Genomic DNA, 15,906 nt, shown 5'->3' on the forward strand with positions numbered 1-15,906 from the left:
CTTCTCCATACCTCTCTCTTCTGTCTTTTTGTATCTGCCTCTAGTGCTCCGTTTAGTATTTCTTGCAGAGCTGGTCTCTTGGTCACAAATTCTCTCAGTGACTTTTTGCCTGAGAATGTTTTAATTTCTCCCTCATTTTTGAAGGACAATTTTGCTGGATATAAGGAGTCTTGGTTGGCAGTTTTTCTCTTTTAGTAATTTAAATATATCATCCCACTGTCTTCTAGCCTCCATGGTTTCTGCTGAGAAATCTACACATAGTCTTATTGGGTTTCCCTTGTATGTGATGGATTGTTTTTCTCTTGCTACTTTCAAGATCCTCTCTTTCTCTTTGACCTCTGACATTCTAACTAGTAAGTGTCTTGGAGAACGCCTATTTGGGTCCAATCTCTTTGGGGTGCGCTGCACTTCCTGGATCTGCAATTTTAGGTCTTTCATAAGAGTTGGGAAATTTTCAGTGATAATTTCTTCCATTAGTTTTTCTCCTCCTTTTCCCTTCTCTTCTCCTTCTGGGACACCCACAACACGTATATTTGTGCGGTTCATATTGTCCTTGAGTTCCCTGATACCCTGTTCAAATTTTTCCATTCTTTTCCCGATAGTTTCTGTTTCTTTTTGGAATTCAGATGTTCCATCCTCCAAATCACTAATTCTATCTTCTGTCCCTTTAAATCTATCATTGTAGGTATCCATTGTTTTTTCCATCTTTTCTACTTTATCCTTCACTTCCATAAGTTCTGTGATTTGTTTTTTCAGTTTTTCTATTTCTTCTTTATGTTCAGCCCATGTTCTCTTCATGTCCTCCCTCAATTTATCGATTTCGTTTTTGAAGAGGTTTTCCATTTCTGTTCGTATATTCAGCATTCGTTGTCTCAGCTCTTGTATCTCATTTGAACTATTGGTTTGTTCCTTTGACTGGGCCATATTCTCAGTCTTCTGAGCGTGGACAGTTATCTTCTGCTGCTGGCGTCTGGGCATTTAGTCAGATTTCCCTGGGTGTCGGACCCAACAAGGTTGAAAGATTTTTCTGTGAAATCTCTGGGTTCTGTTTTTCTTATCCTGCCCAGTAGGTGGCGCTCGTGGCACACGTTTGTCTGCGGGTCCCACCAGTAAAAGGTGCTGTGGGTCCTTTAACTTTGGAAAACTCTCGTCGTCCGGGAGGTTCGCTAGCCCAAGCGGCTTGGAAGAGTGCCAGCCGGCCCGGGGTCCGAACGCGGGGAGGGTCGCTGGCCGCCGCAGCCCGGGAAAGCGCCCGTCTGAATTTCCTAGTCGGCCCGGGGCGCCAAGCGTGACGGGAGGGCGCCAGCCGCAGCGCCCGCCCGGGAGAGTGCACGTTCCCGGGTAGTCACGGGTTTGGAAGGGCCCCCCCTGTCACCGTTCTCTGCGGCCTGGGGATTTCCGATCCAATTCTCTCAGTTGGTCTGGGGGGCCGCGCGTGGTGTGGGCGCCAGCCGCCGCAGTTTGAGGGGACTGCCTGTCCAATTCTCCCAGCCGGCCCGGGAAGGGGGAAGGGAGTGACTCCGGCCGCTTGCCGCCCCGCCTGATGAAGCCCGCGCCCCTCGGCGATCTCACCAGAGCGGGTTCTCTCAGCCAGCCAGCCGTTCCAGGATGGGGTACGCTGTCTTTTTTATCTCTGTCGTGGCTTTGGGAGCTGTTCTGTATCGTTTCTACTCCCCTAGTAGCTGTTCTGGAGGAGAAACTAAGATCCGCGCGTCTTACTAAGCCGCCATCTGCTCCGGAACATGCCAATACTTTTTAATTGTCTGCCCAACATACTCTAGGATGTAACCAGGTACTACATCAAGCTATACAGAATTATAAGCTGTCATTCCCATTCTGGGCTCCATGTGTTGGGTTGTTTAAATGAGCTATCCAGATAGGTTGAGTTAGATTATATGCTACAGAAAATTTAGGTTTTTGACTAAAGAAATGTCTTCCCTTGGTCTCACACAGTAGTTGAAGTTCTAAAATATAGACCATATCATCTTTTACCCTATGCTCTGATTTACCTTGTTCCCAACAGATTGGCTTCATTCTTATCTTTAATTGAAGCCTGATCTCTTTTGGTTTCTTTAAGAGTTGTTGTGTGTAGCAATGCTGTCTTTAGAGCTGCAAAACTCCAACTCCGGTTCTTAGGTGTCTCACAGGTACCCAGAATTCCAAGGAGAAACCGGGTTATACATATATAGTACAGCATCTCGAAGTCTAGATATAACAGTCAAGCTCCATACTAAATGTGACTGCTATAAGAGCTTACAATCTAGGCCCCAATTTTGTTAAAAATATTTTCTAAAAGAGAGCATACAATATTTGTTCTTTTATTTCTGCTTTATTTTGCATCACATAATGTCCCCAAGGCTCATTCACCTCATTACATGTCTCATGACTTCATTTCTTTCTGTAGCTGCACAATATTCCATCATAGGTGTATACCACAGTTCACCATTCTACTTCTCAACGTATCCTTCAGCCACCTCCATCCATTGGACATCATGGATAATGTCCAAAGTAAATAATCCATGTCTTACATTATCCTCACTTAGTTATACAATTGACACTCTTCCTTGACTTTGAATTTGCTCCATGTTTAACTTGGTTTTTTTTTTTTTTGCATTGTAAAAGTTATGTTTTTATACAATCGTCTTTAAGAATCAAGGATATTGTAACATAACTCAACAGTTTCAGGTACTTCCGTTCAGCCACTCCAGTTCAGCATAAACCAAAAAGGGATATCTGTATAATGCATAAAAATAACCTCCAGGATAAATTCTTGACTCCATTTGAAATCTCTCATGAGACTATTTCGTCTCATTTCTCTCTTCCCCCTTTTGGTCCAGAAGGCTTTCTCAGAGCCTTAATTCCAGCTCCTGGCTCATCCCGGGAGTTCTGCCCCATTATGCCATGGAGATTTATACCCCTGGGAGTCATGTCCCACACAGAGGGTTGGGCAGTGACTTCACCTGTCAAGTTGGCTTAGAGAGAGAGGCCACATCTGAGCAACAAAAGAGGTCCTCTGGAGATGACTCTTAGGCATGCAATAGGTAGGCTAAGCTTCTCCACTACCTACATAAGCTTCACAAGAGCAAGCCTCAAGACCAAGGACTTGGCCTATTGATTTGGGTGTCCCTAATGTTTGGCACAGTATCCAAGGTTTCCCCGGTGGTAACATTTAAGAGTTCCATAATTTTTCTCCCATCCCTGAAGGGACTTTGCCAATACTTTTTGATTATCTGCTTAATATACTCTGGGATGTATCCAGGCATTACGTTAAGCTATCCAGGATTAAAGACTCTCATTCTTATTCTGGGCTCCCTGTGTTTGGATTGTTTAAATGATCTATCCAGACAGGTAGAATTAGATTATGTGCTATAGAAAACCTAGGTTCTGGACATAATAAAACTTTCTTCCTTTGATCTCAAAGAGTAGGTAAAGTTCTAAAATACATGTAATGTCTTCCTTACCCTTGCATTCTGAATTACCTTAATCCTGACCCAATCGACTTCATTCTTATCTGTAAACACCAGGTTATACATATATAAAACAGCCCCATCAAAATCCAGAAATAACAATTAGCACTCTGGATTAACTCATTTTTGACAAAGCCATTTCTACCAGATTGGATGACTAATAGGAAATTAATTGCTGGTTTCTTTCTCACCCAATAGGTGCCCAAACCCATTGATTTTCTTTATGATACTTGTTTGGAAACACAGGATTTGAATAGGGAAGGAAAATAACCAAGAAGCAATTAAAAAGAATTAAACATTTTACTTTAAAATAGCTTTATATTTATAGAAAAATTGAGCTGATGGTACAGATTTGTCATATTACACCCCCAGCATGTTCTACTAACATATTCTATTAGTATGATATTTTTGTTACAATTAATGAGCTTTCAATATATGATTATCAATAAAGCCCACAGTTTATTTAGATTTTCTTAATTTTTTTTACCTACTGTCCTTTCCTGTTCCTGGACTATCCATCCAGGATACTCCATCACATTTAGTTGTCATGTTTCCTTAGGTTCCTCTTAGCTAAAGTCTTTCTCAGACTTTCATTGTTTTTTCTAGACCTTTTTTGCAGAGAACTGGGTCAAGTAAAATGTTCCTCATCTTGGATTCATCTGTTGTTTTTCTCAAGATGAGACTGGGGTGGTTGATTTCCAGGAGGAAGACCACAGTGGTAAAGTGCCATTTTCATCATATCATGTCAAGTTTACATACCATCAATGTGACTTACTACTTGTTGGTGTTGACCTTAATCACCTGTCTAAAGTAGTGTTTGCCAGTGTTCTCTAGTGTAAAGTTACCTTTTATCCCTTTTTTATACTGTCACTGTGCATAGCCCAAGTTGTTTTTTTTTTTAATGTGAGATTCCAAATACTTTCTTGCTGAGTGGGATAATTTCTCCCGTACTTTTAGGTATCTCCTTTTAAATATCACTATAATTAGGAGACAGGTATATGCAGGTGACATTTCAAATCTTTATTTAAATTATGAAGTATATTCAGCTGAGGAAAAAATTTGAAATTAAAATGAATATTTTCGTGAGTATTTTTTCTGGGGCAGTTAGGGGACCCTAATGTGCTTTTGCAAATACTCCCTAGTCCAGCTGTTGCCCATATCCCCTCTCATTCTCCAGCCTCCAGGCCTTCTCCATTTCCTGTAGCTGCTCCTGGAATTTAATTGCTTCTAGCTAAAACTTCTTTGAAAACATTTGGATATATAGAGTGGCCAGGGGGTTCTTAGCTTGGCAAGAGCTCACTTCTAAAATGATTTTTAATATGTTTGTGCCTCTGCTGTGCTTCATTTGCCAGAGTAGATGCTGACCTAAAGATTGTTTTATCTTCTCACTTCTTTCTTAATATCTCATATCAGTGACAGAGCTATTGATCTGAAAGGATAATAATCTACCTGTGGTTTCTGCAGATTCTGGTAACTTAAGAACTAATGAGCACTTTGAAAAAGAACATTGCTTTACTTCATATAAACTCAGAGTTTCTTCCAACCAAATAATACGCAGGATATGTTATAGAAAAGATTCTTTCCTAGAAATTACCAGATTCAAAGGGAGCAAATGTTAAAGCAACAGTAATGGGTTCAGAGACTGATGACCAGTGTCAGCACCATGGGGATATTGTCTCCAGCAGCCACTTCTCTCTATACCTACCCTATTCATAATCCTCAACCCTAATTCACTGTCCCTGGGTCCTTTCATGCATTTAAAGCATTTCTCAGATTGTGTGGGAAGAAAAAACACCTAGAAAGCAAACATTAACTTTATATTATTATTAGTTTAGCTTTATATTATTATTAGTTTTGATTTCTAGTTTAACTCATCAGTATAGAAAATATACCTCAACTATGTTTAGTTATATTTCAAGGAACTGAAGACAGTAAATCAACCATAAAAGGGAACTGGACAAAAGTGGGGGGGGGTTTGTTATTCATTAATTTATTATAGAATGTTCTGGATAATGAGGTCTAAGGGGATTCCCTGAGTTTGACAGATGTATCAAAAAAGGGAGTTAAAAAATATTTCGATTTATATTCTTAATTTCTTAATATCATTCTACTATATCTCTTATGTATTATATCTGTTCACCACATGAAAGAATCCAGTACTAATATTTTAAACTACGTTTAACTTTTTAAAACGAACTTTTTATTTTAAATAGTTTTAGATTTACAAAACTTTCAAAGATAGTTCAGGGAAATCTCATATACCCCACACCTGCTCCTCTATTATTAACATCTTACATTAGTATGATATTTTTGTTACAATTAATGAGCTAATATTAATGTTATTAGAAGTTCATAGTTTATTCACATTTCCTTACTTTTTGCTTAATGTCCTTTTCCTATTTCTGCTTTTCATCCAGATTACTACATTTAGTCATCATGTTTCCTTGGGCTCCTCTTGGCTGTGGCAGTTTCTCAACCTTACCTTGTTTTTGATGACCTGACAGTTCTGAGGAGTACTGGTCAGGTAGAATGCCCCTCAATAGGGGGTTGTCTGATGTTTCTCTCATGATAGGGCTGGGTTTATTGTTTGGGGGGAAGAAGATCACAGAGGTAAAGTGTTGTTCTCATCACCTATCAAAGGTACGTAACTGCCAGCATGACTTCTCACTGTTGATGTTAATCATGACCACCTGGCTGAGATTGTGTTTGCCAGATTTCCCCACAGTGAAGGTACTTTAAAAAAAGGGGGAGGGCAGGATTTTTATTGATTTTCCTGCTTCTGTGCTTCTGGGGAGAAAGATGAGTCATTTCACTTACTCATTCTACAGAATTTATTGAGACTTAAAGAAAATGTTCTACAGAATTTATTGTGAATTAAAGAAAATGTGGTTTTAGGGATGTTTCTTCAAGGACCACTCTTACTAATTAGAGAAATAAACCATATTTCAGTAACAACCTATATTTGTAGGTAACAAAGTTGGTCAAGGGCTCAGTTGCTGGTGTAGAGTGTACATTTGTTTATCTTTTCTGAAATATACTGTGTTTTTCAACAAAATTCCAGTTGATTAGTGATGGGTATTATTAAGTTATTTAAATTACATTCTTCAAATGTACTAGAGCCCAGTTATTCATAACTTGCTAGGTACTTTGCTTTTTCACCTTCTCTCTTAACTTATTTTATATTTAGAAGTAACAGTGAAAAGTTTCTCTAAATGAACCTCTTTATATCTTTCTGGCTTTAATAAGTATAATAGATTGTCTAGATATAAGGATCCAGCAACCTCTTACTTATGCCTTCAAATGCTAGTCCCAGTAATAGCTGAAGATCACAAAGTACTAGGAAAAGATGTCAGCCGTTGAAATTTGTTAGAGAGTTTCAATATCAGGGATCAAGTATCAAGTAGCAGAAGGCCTTTAGAATGAATTTAATTAATTCTTTAAAGCAACAACAAAATTGGATAATCTGATGGTTGTTGCTTGAGGCCTTCTCTTTCTTTGGAGTTGAATAATCTAAATTGTGTAACTTCTAGTTGATTTATCCATTACACTATGTATTAAGCATCATCTGTGCAGATGGAAAGAGAAGATTTTTTTTGTTGTTGGTCAGTGTGTGAGCTCAGGGGAAGGGTTAAGAATTAGCAGTGTTCCATTTTCAGCCCATGCACCCCCCCCCCAAAAAAAGAGCTAGTAGTGAATGCATTTATCTGGATTTTGCTTCCTAATGACAGACGTCTCTACAAGATTTGGTGACATTGCAAACATGGAAAGAGCAGAGGCATCTGGGTTTCATTGCTGGTTCTGCCACTAGTTTTGTTGTGCGATTTTTTTTTTCTAGTTTGTTGAGTAACTTCCTTCTGGTCCTCAGATTTTGCATTTGTGTGGTGAAGGTGGGGTAGGCCAGAAGATTGCTTAAAGCCGCTTAAGTCTGTCTAAGTCTATAATTCAGAATGGGAAATAAGAGTATCAGTATGGGCTGGCCTCCAGACTACAAGTTATGATCTTGATGTAAAATGTAAGGGGAATCTCAGCATCAAGGGATTGAGAAAAACCCTAGAATGAGCTGAGATTTAGCATCAAGGGATTGAGAAAACCTTCTTGACCAAAAGGGGGAAGAGTAAAATGAGACAAAGTGTCAATGGCTGAGAGATTCCAAACAGAGCCGAGAGGTTATCCTGGAGGTTATTCTTATGCATCAAGTAGATACCATCTTGTTATTCAAGATGTAATGGAGAGGCTGGAGGGAACTGCCTGAAAATGTAGAGCTGTGTCCCAGTAGCCATGTTTCTTGAAGATGATTGAATAATGATACAGCTTTCACAATGTGGCTGTGTGATTGTGAAAACCTTGTGTCTGATGCTCCTTTTATCTACCTTGTCAACAGAGGAGTAGAACATATGGAATAAAAATGAATAATAGGGGGAACAAATGTTAAAAAAAATGTAAGGGGAATCTGACTTTTCCATGAAACATTTTATATATAGGTCTTAACCAGGGAACTGTTATCAGATTATTATTTTTTGTTCTAAATATAGCCACAGATAGGGCAGGCCATGGTGGCTCAGCAGGCAGAGTTCTCGCCTGTCATACTGGAAACCCGGGTTTGATTCCTGGTGCCTGCCCATGTAAAAAATAAAATTAAATTAAAAAAATAATATAGCCACAGATATAAAAACTGGTAAGTTTCCAGGTAATGCCTGTGGGCCACAGAACTTTTCAAGATAGGTATTCTGAACTAGGGAATTGGTGGTATGGTAGGTAAGTGGATAGAGGCAGGATCTCTGTACACTGGACTCATGTTCCTCTTCCCTAGCCTATCCTACATGACAGACTCTCACTCTCTCATTGGTATTCTTTGAGCAGCTCGTTCCTGCTCATGGGCTTCCTCATTGTCTCTTATGTTAGGAAGGCTGTGAGAGGACTGCTGGCTTTCCAGTGGCCAGAGCTAGAGTAGGTCAGCCCTGGCTGAGGCTTTGGGATTCAGCATGTTCTGAACTGGGGAGAATTTTGGGAGCCTCAGGCTTAGCACTAGCTCCGAATATCAGAGTGTCTGCTGGTCTCGTTCTTTTTTTTAATCAGAAAAGAAAATCTTTATTCACAACAGACAGCCCTTATTTCTAATCTTTTTTTTTCATGTTTATGAAACATTTCTTTCTTTTTTAAAAAAATATTTTTATTGCAATATCTTCATGCACCGTACAGCATACAATCAGTGGTTCACAGTTGTGCTGGTTTGAAAGGATGTATGTCCCCTAGAAAAGCCATATTTTAATCAAAATCCCAGTTCATAAAGGTAGAATAATCCCTATTCAATACTGTAATCAGATCCTCTCCCTGGAGATGTGATTTAATCAAGAGTAGTTGTTAAGCTGGATTAGGTGACAGCATGTCTCCACCCATTTGGGTGGGTCTTGATAAGTTTTTGGAGTCCTATAAAAGAGGAAACATTTTGGAGAATAAGAAGATTCAGAGAGAGCAGAGAAGAGTGACATAGCCATGAGAAGCAAAGAGCCCACAAGCCAGCAACCTTTGGAGATGAAGAAGGAAAACGCCTCCCAGGGAGCTTCATGAGACAAGGAGCCAGGAGAGAAAACTAGCAGATATGCCTTGCTTGCCATGTGCCCTTCCAGCTGAGAGAGAAAATCTGACTGTGTTTACCACGTGCCTTCTCACTTGAGAGAGAGACCCTGAACTTCATCGGCCTTCTTCTTGAACCAAGGTATCTTTCCCTGCATGCCTTTGATTCAACATTTCTATAGACTTGTCGTAATTGGAACATTTTCTCGGCCTTAGAACTGTAAACTAGCAACTTATTAAATTCCCCTTTTTAAAAGCCATTCCATTTCTGGTATGTTGCATTCCGGCAGCTAGCAAACTAGAACAAGTGTCCTCACATAGTTGTGTATTCATCACCATGATCGTTTTAGAACATTTGCATCACTCCAGAAAAAGAAATAAAGAGAAAAAAGAAAAAACCCATACATCCCATGCTCCTTACTCCTCCCTCTCATTGACCACTAGTATTGTAATCTACCCAATTTTTTTTTACTTCTTATCCCCCAACATTATTTATTTAATTAGTTAATTAGTTCTTATTTTTTTACTCATCTGTCCATACCCTGGATAAAGGGAGCGTTGGCCACAAGATTTTCACAATCACACCATCACATTGTAAAAGCCAAATAGTTATACAATCGTCTTCAAGGATCAAGGCTACTGCAGTACAGCTCAACAATATCAGGTACTTCCCTCTAGCTATTCTAATACACTGTAAACTAGAAAGGGATATCTATATACTGCGTAAGAATAACCTCTAGGATAAGCCTCCTGACTCTTTGAAATTTCTCAACCAGTAAAACTTTACTTCATTTCATTTCTCTCTTCCCCATTTTGGTCAAGAAAATTTTCTCTATTGCTGATCTCCTTCTGACTTGGCATACTTGTGTTTTTGTAAGGCACCTCTAGCCTAGTTCTTTGTGACTTAGACTGGCCTTGTATTTTAGTGCCAGTTACTGGACCCTCTCTTTTGTCCCCTATGCAGTCCCTGTTGAGATACAGTGGCTAATAACTCAGTTCCTCCAAAGAACTCAATCTCTGCCTGACCTGATGCCTGTGGTTGTTGATTCTTTGTTGTTCATTGTTGATGTCATGGTGTTCACCAACTAATTGCCTCTCACCAGACATCACTGTCATTGTGTTCTGTCTGCTTTCTCCTCCTGAGCATCCGTGATCTCACTTCTCACCTGCCTGGGCCTCTGCTTGTTGGTGCCCACTCTCCTTTTCCAGTTGCCCCCTTTTGCCTACTTGGATTTCCTCCTAGGCCTTGCTTAATTGTAACAACCAGGGGTTTTCTTTCTCTGGGGCTTTTATAAAAATTCTATCAGTATTTGGCTCCCTTAGTTTATTATTTCATGATACTATAAAACCAACCCCTTGACATTTTTTATTGGGCCATTTTTTTTTGTCTTTCTGTAGAACAAATCTCACATATCCCCTTTCAGCCACTGATAACTTTCACCCAGAGTTCTAGAATCATAAAATCTCCACATTGAAAGAGGCCTCCAAAGGTTATCCAGTACAACTTCCCATCTAATGGATAGCTCACTAATTCCCAAGTTAACTCATGTGTCACATTTTGGGACTGTTTTCAATGTTAGAATGTCTTTCTTTTGAGTATATTGGCATCTTCATTCATTCATTCATTTTTCCATTCAGTCAAAGCTGTTATTGAACATCTGCTGTTAGCCAGGCACTGGGGAGGTTATATATATAATTATTAGTTATAATTATATTATGTGTGTGTGTGTGTGTACACACACACATACTGTCCCTGTACTCAGAGAGCTCTAGTCTAGTAGGGGATACAGAAGTAAACAGGCAATCACAATTCCTAGCTTAGAAACATTCAGTGGGCAGGAGAATGGGTTGTTTCCTCTGTGTGACTGAAGGTAGGTTCATGGAGGAGCTCTTTCTGCCAGTTAACACCACCTTTCTGCTCTACCACCAACTTTCTGACTACCCAATAAAGAGGAGAAACTCCCTATCTACCTTCTGCCTCTGTCTCTCCCTGACTTCCCCATGGACTCATCTTTCTAAATGCAAATTGTAGTTGGTTACTCTCCTGTGCATAGGCTGCCCACTGCCTACCCTACAGGCTGACATCTAACTCCTTGGCGCAGCTTACAAAGCCCTGTGCCTACCTCTGCATTCTTCATGGCACATCATTTTCCATCAGGCTCTCAGTGCCCCAGAACTTCGTGCATTTTCCTGACTTTACCCAGCTTATCCATTCTTCTAGTGCCAGTGCTGTTCCCACTGCCTTGAATATTGCCACTCCTGTCTATCTGAGCAAACCCCTATTCCCTCTTTAAATCACAGCTCCAGCTTTTCCTCCTCCATGAAAGTATGTCCTGGCCTATTGCCTGTTATTACATCTTGTACATCTCTTCCTCTATCTCCCACCCCTGTCCATCAGAAATTTGTGAGTTCCTCCAGACTAAGCCATTATCTCTCATCTTTATCCTTAACACACAGGTTTAACATAGGCTTGGCTCAGAGTGGGCAGTCAATAAATATTTGTTGGGTGAGTGAATGCATATATGAGTGAAGAGATGCAGACAAGTCTGTGTTCTATTTTCCAGTTTAAGTCTCCTTTGGGCCTTTGAGAATGCTATTTAAAAAACTCTGTCGTGTAAATGTAGTTGTCTTAACAAACTGAAAGCAGATCAAAATAGAAAGTAAGTCCAGCCCTTGAAATCAGATTCAACAGGATAATTTGAATGCTCACTGCAGTTCATTTGCTTGCTTATTAGTAAGATGCCAATATACCCAACATACAGTAACCAGCTTAAGGACATACAATACATTTAAAAGTGGAGGCTACCAGAGTCTACGGTCTATTGGCCAAGAATCCATGGATTGCAGCCAGGTACCTTTAGAAAGAAATCTCAAGAGCTGGGCTGGATGTGGCTTCAATGAAGGTTCCAGAGCCAATAGTGGAAGGTAGGAGGTGCTGGTCTGGTCACAGTGCTTCAGCAAGAAATGCAGCAAATCTTGCAAGATAATACAGGCAATGGAGCTGAGAATCAGAGTGATGGGATGTCAGCCTGCCTCTACCTGATGCTCTCAAAGAGGTATCTGCACTGAGTTTTTATAGGAAGTGCACCTTCTGACTGGCATCAAGCCAGTCCATAGCATGTCCCTGAACAAATGTCTGGTTGTTATGTGTTACAAAAACATGTTTTTCTGTTTTGTTTACATTCGAATTGTGGTGAACATGTTTACAGCATTTTGGGGATTTAAGGTTATAAATATTATTTCAATACACACTATTTTGACACTATTTTGACCATAGTTCTTTGCAAACCCAGGACCTGAACGCTGGCTTATCCACCACTAGACACCAGCTTGCAACTGTCACTGAATAGCCTGCCAACAGGGAGAAAAGCCTTTCAGGGCTTTGGGCAACTGTCCATCCTCTTTCATCCTGCAGGTCCTGATGACAAGATAAGCTTCTACATGTCTTCAAAACTCTAATCAAGAGAAAGAAATTTCCCGGAATGAAAAGACTGCTGCTCTTCTAAATCAGAACACTTGTAAAATGAGGGAAATGATTACTTGAACAGGCTTCTGACTCATTAGGCAGTCCTTTGAATGAGTCATGTACAAATCAAGCAATTGATAAGGACAGATAGTGGCCATTTATCATCTTAAGGTATTTTGGTTCTAAATTATGCATTTATCACATTCATGCCCAAGCCCTTTTTTTTACACAATTATGTCAGTGAGCAGTGAAAGGCACACAGAGAATTTTCATTTAGTTTTCTGCTCTCCGTGTCTTCCTGTCCTTTAATCATGGTTTTCTTCCTTAGGCTGTTGATGTTGTGAGTAATACTGATTTGTGATTGGAACTAACCTTGCATTCCTAGGCTAAACCCCATGTGGCCATTAGGTATTTTCCTCGAATTATTTGAATAAAAGTCATAGATACCACACATAAACATGCATGTGTGTTTATATTTGAACCTCTTTCATTTTTGTTAAGGTGAGTGCTGACCTTCTCACCAGTCATACAACATAGGCAGCATGTTTTTACTTTATCTTCATTTAGGCTGTCAAAGAGAGTGAAGGGAAAGGTAATGCATAGTATCTATGTACTAGGCAGTGTTTGTGTTTATCTCCATTATTCTCATTCCCTGGGAAACTGAGATCCAGCAAGTAGTTTGCACCACCCAGGCCTTGCAACTAATGAATGGTAGGGTCAGAATTTTATTGCAGCTTTGTTTGGTAAAGCCTATGTTCTGCCCACTATAACATATGGCCTCTGTCTGGATCTGAATGCATCCATGTGGAGGAGGAGAGGGGGAAGGGAGTTGGGAAGAGATTGATTGAGATTAGGAAAAAGCGAAGAGAAAAATGCTCTCTCACCTTTCATTGCCATCTGAAAATCTGAGCTTTTAGGTATGTCAATAAGAACTTGGTTTGAATCTCAGCTCACCGTCACTTGATTTTTCACCTTAAGCCAATTTGTTTCTCTGAGTCATATTAAAAAAAAATTACCATGTAGAAAATAAACATGGGATTATTTGAGGAATACAGTAATATATGTAAAGTGTCTTTGCACATAGTATGTGCTCAATATAGTGGTATCTGTTACTGTCATTATTACTGATTTCCCATCATTCAAATATTTTTTACTGGAAATAATTAATTTTCATTTGGAGAATTCCAAATGAGACTTAGAATAACTTCTGAAGTTTTTTAAATTCATTTTTTATATTTAATTTTTTACTATGGAATTTTGTAAAGTAGAAAAATAGTATAATGAACTCCAAGGTACCCGCAGCCAAGCTTCAATAGTTAACAACATTCTGCCGTTCTTGATATTTGGTTCTTTTGTCTATATAGCCTAGAGTAGTTTCCTTTTCATAGGAATGAATTTAGTTTCCTTCACTTTTTACCCCTCCCTTCCCCAATTAACAATTTAACAAATTGGTTTAGTAAACCAATTTGCAGAATGTTTTGGGCTTTTCCTTCTGATCTGGAAGCGGTTGTTCCAGAATGGAAGATTGGAGTTGCCATTTTCATTTTTATATGGGCAACCAAACTTTTATACCTAGTTTTAGCCCTTTAGGCCATACATTTCTGAAAGTTTATGACTTGTTGAGACTCTCTTTTCTAACTGACTCATACTACTTCAGGCTCTCTGGAGGTACTAAATGCTTTTTTCATTGAGGTTATTTGTTATCACAAATAAGGCCCAAGGGCTTCTGTGCTTCATTAGCCAGGTCAGGGAGGTGTAGCAATGAGGAAAGAGGCTGATTCTGAGAAAGGGCATCTGGCCATAATCAAATGATCTTTCAGTGTGCAGGAGCTCAGGAAGGCTGTTGGCTCCAGCTCCAGCAATCCATAGCCTTCCGGGAACTGATACCCATGATTATTTGATTTCATAGCAGAACCCTTTCAACTAAAAATGTTGTATGCCAAATGAAAGTAGAGGAAAATCAATTGTATTTTGACCACCTCACTATCCTTATATGTTGCAGATCAGAATTGGTAACCACTAGTCTTTATTTCAAGTGCATTCCTTCTAGCCTGGAAACCCTTAAGTAAATATGTTATCTGTACAGTTCAATCTGTGGTTAATAGTTACCTTAGCAATCTGATGTCTCAGTGAATGTAATAAAAAAGTTATGATCCTCCTATTTGTTTAGAAATCCAGGACTTCCTTGTTTTAGGGTGATATTCAAGGAGTTGATAGACCTCTTCCATTTGCTTATTTTTCCATATTTTGTATTCAGTTTATATAATAAATCTCACTGTTTTCCAAGCACATTGACCATATCATCTTGTTTAATTTTTGCATTATTTTATAAGTTAGGGTAGGTTTTATTTCTGCTTAATGATGAGAAAAATGACTTTGGGGTAAATTTTCTCAGATTACCATTGGATATTGTTTGAGTCCCTATCTAGAATCCAATTCTGAGTTTTGTTCATTGCTCTTCAGAGAAGACCTCTGGGCCTTGGACCTGATCCAGCTCTCTAAATTTCTTGGAACTGGTAAACATTAAAAACTGAATGTCTGATGACAAACTTTGTCCTGCATTAGGGTCAACAAATGTGATTAGATGCCTATCTTGAAGAGAGTTCATGAAATAGTGAGGGTGGAGGTGGTAAAGCTACGCCTTTCATATGTGTAGTATCTCTTTCTAGGTTGGCAAGACAAAGGATCCCAATGTCCAAGCAGGAATGCCCAAAGCCTGGTCATTAAATTTTGGGGTGGCTTTAACTAAAATGTTGGGTAGTGAGGTGAAGGCCCAGCCTGGTAGATTTGGTGGGGCTCTTGAGTAGCTACTTTGTGTTAAACACTATTTTAGGCATTATAGGGGCATAGAGATTAAAACAAAACAAACAAAAAATATAGGATCCATCTTTTTAGAACTCCCAAGTTAGCAGACAAGATGTGCCTCTATTTTCTGCCTACTCCAGTTTATCCTCCTTTCTGCAAGCAGGACAATCTTTCAAAAATAAATGCCCTTTTCTCTGCTTAAAGCTTTCTGGTGGTTCCCTATTTCTTATTGGCCCAAATCCAATTTTCTTATAGGGACTTAAAAGGCCTTCTGTGATTTGGCCCAGATTCTTCTCCCTCCAAACCCATACCTCCACAGAAAGCTCCAGGCATAGATGACCACTCTTTGGGTTACCCCAGAGGCTCTCATGATTTTTCATTTCTCTAGACATTTACTCACGTTGGATCCTCTATCTTGGGTCCCTAGAATCAGACACTAAGGCTTAAACAGGTAAGGCTTTTATGAGGGGAACCACTACTGCGAGAGAAAATGGACGGTAGCTGGCTAAGTGTAGTTGTGCCGTTAAACCTTGATGCAAGCCTAACTCCAAGTGAAGAGAACTGGGAGAGTAGGTTTAGAAGGATCCTTCTGGA

General features: G+C 39.5%; 1 protein-coding gene and 1 pseudogene across 3 annotated transcripts in view; one reads left to right on the forward strand and one right to left on the reverse strand.

Moving 5' to 3' along the window:
* ATP11C (ATPase phospholipid transporting 11C (ATP11C blood group)) overlaps window positions 1-15,906 on the forward strand; it is a 238,345-nt gene that overhangs the window by 33,864 nt on the left and 188,575 nt on the right. The gene's annotated exons all lie outside the window — the stretch shown is intronic.
* Window positions 12,939-13,042, reverse strand: LOC143672382 (U6atac minor spliceosomal RNA; annotated as a pseudogene).

This window comes from Tamandua tetradactyla, chromosome X (genome assembly GCF_023851605.1).
Source record: "Tamandua tetradactyla isolate mTamTet1 chromosome X, mTamTet1.pri, whole genome shotgun sequence".
Classification (NCBI taxonomy): domain Eukaryota; kingdom Metazoa; phylum Chordata; class Mammalia; order Pilosa; family Myrmecophagidae; genus Tamandua; species Tamandua tetradactyla.